At 39.6% G+C, this 9,082-nt stretch overlaps 1 long non-coding RNA gene across 1 annotated transcript; it reads left to right on the top strand.

Moving 5' to 3' along the window:
- Positions 1-483: 483 nt before the first annotated feature.
- Positions 484-3,110, top strand: LOC307214032. The gene is made up of 3 exons (XR_013837843.1): positions 484-583; positions 2,436-2,528; positions 3,009-3,110. It is a non-coding gene; the product is annotated as an uncharacterized lncRNA (long non-coding RNA).
- The last annotated feature ends 5,972 nt before the right edge of the window (positions 3,111-9,082 follow it).

Below are 9,082 nucleotides of genomic sequence, written 5' to 3'. Positions count from 1 at the left end.
AGGGATTTGCAGGTGAAGCAGATACTTTTACCACTGGCAGGGCTATGCCAGCAACAGCCACCATCACTGGATGTAGAATTACAACACAGGGGCATCTCTTGGCACTAGAAACTACTTATTCACAATGTGTACTAAGAACAGTCCCCCCCCCCCAACATAGAATAAATTATTAGGTACCTAACTAAGCACTGGCAGACACACTTTTCATAATGGAATTGTACCTGGTAGATAGGTCATGGACATAGTGGTGCCATGGTGTCTGTGATGGCTTGCTTTCCCCCCACCCTCCCCACCTAGCTCTCCTTGATAGAGAGAAAGAGACAGAGAGGCCAAAAAAAAAAAAAAAAGCAGCCAGCAATCCTTTCTGTATTTACTTAGGTGGGTGAATGAAGTAGGGTTTAATGAACTCAAATTCTGTCCTCCACCCCCAACCCATCCACTCTCCCCTGCCCCCCACCCCACCTCCAGCTAGAAAGAGAAGGTGAGCGAATGCAATCAGACAGCCTTTCAGTATCCCAGTGAGGGACAATATATAGGATTTTCCAGATTCATCTCTCTCTTGAGGTGGGGGAGAAGGAACAGAGTGAGTATATGACTTCTTACATTGAGTGGTCTTTTGCAAACTTAAGTTAAGGAAGGGTAGAGAATATGTTTTCACCCTTCAAAAACATGTTTATAGGTGGACAGCCTAATCCAGTTAGTGATGAAAGAAAGAAAGAAAGAAAGAAAGAAAGAAAACTCTTTTCCTTGCCTGTCTTCCCCTTCTCTAGTAATATGGGCGAGTTCAATACTCACATGACTTTTTCTGCATGCTGATGTGATGCACTTTATATTCTTGAGTGGTTACAGAGGACATTTACTTACAGAAAGGCATACACCTCACACAACAGCTCTACTTAAAAGTAATGCCCTCAGTTTATAAAACAAGTCAACACAGAAACAGAAAACCCTTATTTTTGTTTATGCCACCCAGTCTGAATCTGTGGCTTTGCATGGAGGCATTGGGCAAAAGTCAGACCACAAGTATGCAGTACCACTGTGAGTAGAGAGAGAAAAAGATAATGTTTGTATTTTGTTTATGTAGTGTGCTAACCATCACAAAGCTTTTAGCAAGGATATCAAAACTAAAACTGAAAAAAGTCTATATTTCTTGAACTAGTTAATCAGTTATCACTTTAAAAGAATATCTCTTAGAAAAATAAACACCGTTCACAGCTATTAATCCTATGTACACGTGTGTGTGTGTGTGTGTGTGTGTGTGTACTTCATTCAGGAAAACTCTGTGGGACACACATGAACACCACAAGCCCTATTTGGGTGTTCAGTTCCTCGATGTGATTAAAATCATGTGAGGGAGAGCAGCAACCTTGGCTAGCCCTGCCACCTCTGCAGTGCCCCTGTCCCATCTCTGCTGCTTCCGACGTCTTACAGGGCTCATGCCTGCAATAGGGTACATGTGAAAGCTTCCCACTCAACATAAAGCTATACATAATCAGGGATCTGAATCATCTGTGCAGCCTCTATAAGCAGGTTCTAAAAAGAATTGTACAGAACTGTCTTGTACAGCAATGAGATGATTCTTTTTCAAAGAAGTGAAAATATTCAGATGACTGTATTGACGATAGTGGTCTAGATGCCACTAGATGAAACTGTAAGATTGCCAACTTTCTATTGTACTGCAGGAACTTATTTTCACTGCATATTTTGGAGAGCAACTCAGACCTAAACTATATGTGGCATGCAGTCATGTGTATCTTTCTGTTTATGGGGGGAAACCATGACTCAGTGGTAGAGCATGTACTTTGCATTCAAAAAGGGACCAGATTCAATCCTTCCAGGGAGGCCTAGGAAGGACTCCTTTCTGAAACCCTGGAGAGGTGCTGACAGTGACAACACTGAGCAGAGCTGATGGACTCATGGTCTGGCTTGGTCTACACCAGTAACTGGTGGTTCTCCTGACACCCTTTAAAACTGAAGTCACACGCTACCTCTTACACTTTTCTACCTGTATGAAAATAAGACATCTTTTCATCTACAGTGTAAAAACAGCAGCTGGGGGAGGCAATTTTGAGGAGAAAGACTGATGAAGTTACTCTACCATTCCCCTCTATCCCTCTTCTTAAGCACTTTGTATTCTGCCTTTGTTTGTTTGTTTTTTAATGAACACAGGATAAAGATTTACAGAACTGTGGTCATGTCTAGTTTGGACCCCCACACTGAACTATGACTGGCACATGTTGCATTACACTACATCAGGCTGATGGGCTAGCATTTCCATGTATTTTGTGCAGCAGATATACCTAAGATTACCACCTTTTCCCCAAGTGGGGCCTGACAACAGAAATGACACAGGTGATGCTTTTTTTATGGCATGAAGATAATATTATGAAGAAGTTTTCACCTGCTCAATTTCTGCTTTTAAATGTTATTAAAAGGTGCGGGAACTGATCCCAGCACTGCCGCACAATGAGTCATGGGGCAAGATTCACTTCCTCTCTCCTCCTTTCCCCAGAGGATGCTCTGCACAGGTAAGCTACCTTGCCTCCAGTTGCCAGTGATGTTGCTCAGGCGCAGGGAAATGCACCACATGATGGTGCCAAGTAACGCAATGAGTTGTGCTTCATAATACAGCTGGGGATGGATGGGAAAGTTATCACTTCATGCAATGCTGAAATAGCATATGGGCCATAGAGAAAGAGAAAGAAGATGGCACTGCAAGAGTTACTGAGGCTAAAAAGACTACAAACTGTCTGAGATGCCAGTTACAGGAATTTAAGTGCACTGTACACTGCTGCCTTATGCTACAAGAGTATGCTCACACCATTTAATAGTACGTTTATCTTACATGCGAGAAAAACAGAATGTGTGTAACATGGCACTAAACTCTCATTTGGTATCTAAAACATTCAGAAAAACAATATACTGACATGTCGAATGTGCAGATTTTCTGTAACCAATATAAGCAAATAGTAACAGTGTGAATTATGACATACTTTCATTTCTTTCAGACTTGAAAAAGAATCCCACCTGGCTTAGAATTTTAACACTTGTTATAATCAAGAATATGAGATTGTATCATTCAGGACCCAAGAAAACATAATTTATGCAACAACAACAAAATCACACAGGTATTTAAGTCCTGTGACAACTGTTACATTGCAGAAAAATGCAAAAATAGAAGGAAAGGTTAGAGAATATAACAGCTTTCCTGCCTTTCCCACACAACAATCTTCATGTATATACTTACATTAAATTCAGATACCAGATCCACACTAGGCTCTCCTCTAACCATTATTTAGATTAGCACCTAAACCATGATCTGAAGCTTACAAATTTAAAAGACTCAAGCTAATGCATACTTTGAACAAAGATGAAAGAGCATGACTTTATCTACTACTGCATATTGCTGGATAGTTATGATCAGTTAATATGTGAGGGGAGAGGCATTCACATGGTCTGATTAGCACCTAGGTCATCAACATTTGCCATCCGTTTCCTCCCCCTTTCCTGAACCTTTTAGATATTTCTTGCTAACACAAGAATGTCTAAATTTGGGTTCCATTACTTCCAAGTTAGTATGAATAGAATATTCAACTGCTTGAATTTTTAACAGGAACTTTGACATATAAATTTAGAGCCCCAAACCCCGACAAAAACCCACAACTCATTGTCTGGTAACCATATAGCTTAAGAGAAATTATTTTCCTATGAAGCTCAAAAGTGAGATCTAATATCCTAATATTGAGTGGCAAACTGATAAGAAATATTGGATGTGACTGGGCAGAGCCAAATGTAAAAGAGTGAACAATTATGGTAGGGCATATTCTAAGAATAGGGGTGATATAAGTGTAAGGAAATTAGAAAGAAGTGCATGAGGAAGACTTAATTATATAAATTGAGTTAAAAGGAGTGTTGGGACACCCATAGACCTGAAAAGATTCATACAAGACAGAAAAGTTTAGAGAGTTAGCAAAGATCAGTCTACAGACTGAAACATATAAGAAAATCAAACTCTTGACAGTCTTATTATGCCTTTAAATGGAGAAATGTTATGTGCTTAGGAGGGGGAGAAGCACTAGTACAGACAAGCTGTTCACTATTTTAGAGCCAAAAATTTGGGAATTATATATGACACAGATTACCCATTCAAAGCTACACCAGACTTAAGAGTTACAACAACAAAATACATTTTGAAAGCCTTTTTTAAAGAGAAAAATTAATGTCATACCATCCAAAGGGGGGGAAATGCATTTGAAATATTGGTTTGCAAAAAGTATTCATTTGCAAATATGAAAAGCTTGGAGCAAAATGGATGATTGCTTTTGTATTTCTGGAGACGAAACCTAAAACACACAACACCAATCATTTATTTCTTTGTTGTGTGCACGCACATGTGTGTACTGTTACAATGTCTGGCTTGCTATAGGTTTAAACTTACTACAATCTCTCTAAAACTCCCTGCAAGCTAATTTATAACCTGCCATCTTCACAACTACTGTGTGAGGAATGCTTTTTCTAACTGGTATTTAATACTGGGGCTTTAAATATAACCTCAACACCCTCTATACTAGAGCAGGGGAAGGGAGGGGTGGGGAACAGAAGCTAACTGGCCCTAATAAAATGCAGCCTGTTTCTTTAAGGAAAAATGTCACAGGAAAAGCACAAGAAATGCTACAATCTCCACCCACTGTCATATAAGAACGGCTGCCTACACACACCACACACCCTGCATCCTGAAACCCACCCTCCTTTATAAACCCAGTGCATTAGGTGATGGAAATTCAGGATATGCAACCGCAGTACCTCCTAAGTCATCTCTAGAAAGGCTAACACACGGCATTTTTGTGACCTCTGCCCACTTGATCATGCTTCCCTCTTATATCCTGTGAGTGGGCTGTCTAATCGAGTCAGTGCTTCCCACAGCTCTTGCAGACTGCAGCAGCCGCCCTTCTCCTGGAAATAACAAGCCCTGGTCTTTTAAACATTCCATTCTTCTCTAACACCAACAATGTTTCCTGCTCCCCTTCCCTTCCAAACACCAGGTCTTTCAATACCACGCTCCCAACTCCTGACACCTTTCTTTAGCTATTTAGTGCTTTTAAAACTGTATGCTTGGGGTCTCAAGTAGTTCTTTACACCTTCTCAGTTCTGAACTGCAGCTATAGAAAACGTATTTTACTTATACCCCTGAAGTTCTCTGTTAAAGAATTAATACACTTATCAGTAATAATGATTAGGTAAGTGTGCAATGGTGACTGATTAGACTACTGTTAGCCCCTTGCTATATTTATCATTACCTCCCTTGCTTCTCCTTTCCCTCATTTTCAACTCCCTTGTTATTGTACTATTCCTTGCGTTATTTAAATTGTATGTAAAACAATAAAAATAATGGTTTTGTAATATTTTCACAGGGGGGGGGGGATCAGCAAGGCTTTCCCTGCACTACTGTTTTCAGACTAATACCAGCAGTGTTTCATGGCATCAAATGACTATTGGGATATTCCCAAAGGAGTACCAATAAGAAAGAAAACAAATGACACTTCAGCAAGAGGTAACAGTCAGTTTCTCATATGTTAATGGCAGATCCACACAATACAGTTAAAACACATTCAATGCACATGAGCGCCTCAAAGAATCCTTGAAACTGCATTTCCCCCCCCCCCCCTCACAGGGCTATATATCCCAGCACTCTCAATAAACAACACTTCCAAAGATTTTGGGGGGGAATTAACGTGCTTTAAATATGTATTTAATGTGCTTCAAATGTATTGTGTTGATCTGCCCTCAATTCATGCTGGTAAACAGCTACCCATTTTGCAAAGGTTTCAAGTTATAGGTTTTTCTTTTCCCATTTGTAAGAGAGATCAGGGGTATGAGTACGAATCAGTAAAGAAAGCCACTAATATGTCATGTGGCAAAGTCCATTCGATCTATTATGGTTTACCAGTTCTACAATGTAGATGACACACCACTATATTATAATTACAGTATTAAAATTACAGTGCCTAAAACAGCCTGGGCAACAACTCCAGCCACAATGAAAAATAAAACTCAGAAGTAAAGTTTCCCCTCCTTCCTATTTATATTCCATCCAACAACTTGTATTACTCTGTAAACTCAGTGACTTATCATTCTCTTGTGTTAATGTACCAGGCAGCGAGATATCTATCTATCTATCTATCTATCTATCTATCTATCTATCTATCTATTCATCTATCCATCTGTTAGAATGAAAACTTCTTACCCTGATAGCTACAAAAGGCCAAGCTGACTATAGCATCTCTGTGTGGTCTTCAAGTGCTGAATGTGATGCTTACCCCTTAAGTTAACACAGTGAGATGAAGCATTGTGGTGTCTCTTTTGTAGAATAGGAACTGAGGCTGAACGCTAGCAACACGCCAACAAGGCCAATCAGGTTCAAATTTCAGTTCTGCTATAAACTCACCAACCCCAACATTCTGTCTTCCTAGAGTCTATTAAAATTCACTTTGAGCAAGTCGGCATAGGCAGCAAAATGTGGTAGTCCTTAATTCATTGAATCACTTCAGATTCCCACTATAGGTTGGGAAAGCACATTTTTGAAAGCTTTGTTCAAATAAAATACTTCATGGAGGTAGAAAACTAGCTCAGCAGGGAAACACACTGGGCTAGAACCTGTTTCTCTCTGATGTACTAGGCTTTTTGTTTTTGTTTGAAAGGAATGTTTATCCTTGGGATCATTTTTAAAAAGTGATATATTACCTATAAGTCTGAAGCAGTATGGTCCAGGCTTAAAAACACAGGATTCTACCACCTAATTTAGTTGCTTGAGTAGACCAGGCATCTGTTTATAATTCAGGTAATATGACCATATCTCAGGTCCGTTAAGAATTACTCCAGCTTTTACTCTAAGCACACACTATCATTTACTTATTTTTTTATCGTAAATGCACGTTTCTTCTTTGCAATATGAAGTCTTGGACATATTTGTTATTGGAGATTGAAACGGGAACAGGGAACCTGTGGCCTGTTGGACAACAACTGCTGTCATCCCTGACCATTGGCCTGGCTGGCTAGGGTTGATGGGTGTAGTGTGGTGTAGTGGTTAAGAGCGGTAGACTCGCAATCTGGTGAACCGGGTTCGCATCTCTGCTCCTCCACATGCAGCTGCTGGGTGACCTTGGGCTAGTCACACTTCTCTGAAGTCTCTCAGCCCCACTCACCTCACAGAGTGTTTGCTGTGGGGGAGGAAGGGAAAGGAGAATGTTGGCCGCTTTGAGACTCCTTCGGGTAGTGATAAAGTGGAATATCAAAAACCAACCTCTTCTTCTTCAACATCTGGAGGGGAGCGGGTTCCCAATTCCAAGGCTAAAATATAGTCTCAGTGAAATCAATGAGACTAGATGCTTAGGCGTCAGTCAAAAATATTCCTCTTTTCCCAAGGCCTTTGGCTAGTTACTTTGTTACATATTTTTGTGTTTCTATATTGTGAACTGCCCTTTATTCCTCAGAGAGAGGGTGTCATAGAAATTTAATAAATAAATATATGTGTGCTTATGCTCCCAATTGGGACACAGAACCTGCTTTCCAGGTCATGTGGCCAGCATGACTAAACCGCTTCTGGTGCAATGAGACACTGTGACAGAAGCCAGAGCACACTGTTACCAACAACTCAACACATTATATATATAATCTTACATGCATCATACACATACATACACACACACACACACACACACACACACACACACTCCAAGTATATATATGATGCATGTAAGATTAGGCCGTATTGCACTTTAAGGAATGCTGTTATGTAGCACTGTTTTAAAGCATTTTAACCACTGTAACCTGTGCCAAATAGCAGACTGCTTCAGTTTGTGTTATAAATAAGGACACTCTATAGAAAACCTTTCTTGTCTGGAGTAATCCAGCGGCAACAATCCAGAGGAAGGAACAGTAAATTAAACCTCTCTCCACATTCCTATACACATACATTCAGATTATGTAACTGATGGGCAGATTGTGTGTTACAATATGATGCCTGTTGTGGCAGGAACCAGACTTTTGATTCTGAATACCTGGTTGTCACAGGCAATGATTTAATGCAAGAAAACATCACTAGTTCACTAGCTTGTCTGAGAGTCTAGTATAATATATGGCAGGCTCTGCCCTGTGGTTTTCTTGGGGTTCTTTTGTTAGTTTGGCTATTCTTTGGCTATTAATTGCACAAATATTTTGCATCTTAGGTAACCATATTTCCTTTCTTCATATGGAGCTTGGAATCATTCCTGAAAAGGTGGTAATAAACATCAGCTTGCAACTATTCAGGATGTTATACATGCATACTATTCCTGTACATTCCCCGAGAGCTTTTTAAACAGAAGGAAGAAGTCTCCAACATCAGTAAGTAAAGACACACATTAGTTGTTCCCTTGGCTCATGATTTGCTACCAAAGAATGTATAAGCACTTCCCACATTAACTCCAGAAGGCGCAGAAACACACAATCAAATCCTAAGGAGGTCCTGGAAAGATTAGCATTTCTGAGAGGTGTAGAAAGTTCTAAGCAATGTATGAAATTTTACTCTGCTGTAAGTGAATGCCTTAAAACATCCCATGAAGTCAGGATAGCATGAGAGTCTTACACTTATAACATCTACATCTTAATACATAGGTGTGTACATTTGTTTTCCAAAAAGAATGTGGTAGGGATCCCTGAGCAGTTCCTTTTCAACAATCTCTTTCATATTCTACCTTCCAGTTTGCATAGAACTATGTGGCACTTTTCAAGCCCCAAAGCAGCATTAATGGAATCTTAAATGTTTTGTTTACGCTCTTCCTCCCCATATTCTTCCCTTTTTCTACTGTATACCCCTCTTCTCACTAAAGCTGACTTAAATGCCTGTTTTAAATTCTGTCTTTTTTCCACAGTTAAAAGCACACTACTCATGCTTTAAAAATGAACAGTTTCACACTTTCAATTAGCATGTATAAATTATGTTATGTACAATGCTTTCTGTTGAAAAAAATGTTTTAAGTGTTTTAAAAGCTTCCCATATAAACAGTAAAACGGCAAATCTTAATCAATGTTTATTAAATACCAA

This window comes from Podarcis cretensis, assembly GCF_951804945.1.
Source record: "Podarcis cretensis genome assembly, chromosome: 4".
Classification (NCBI taxonomy): Eukaryota; Metazoa; Chordata; class Lepidosauria; order Squamata; family Lacertidae; genus Podarcis; species Podarcis cretensis.
Note: the sequence above shows the minus strand (reverse complement) of the source record. Positions and strands in the feature narration are given on the sequence as shown.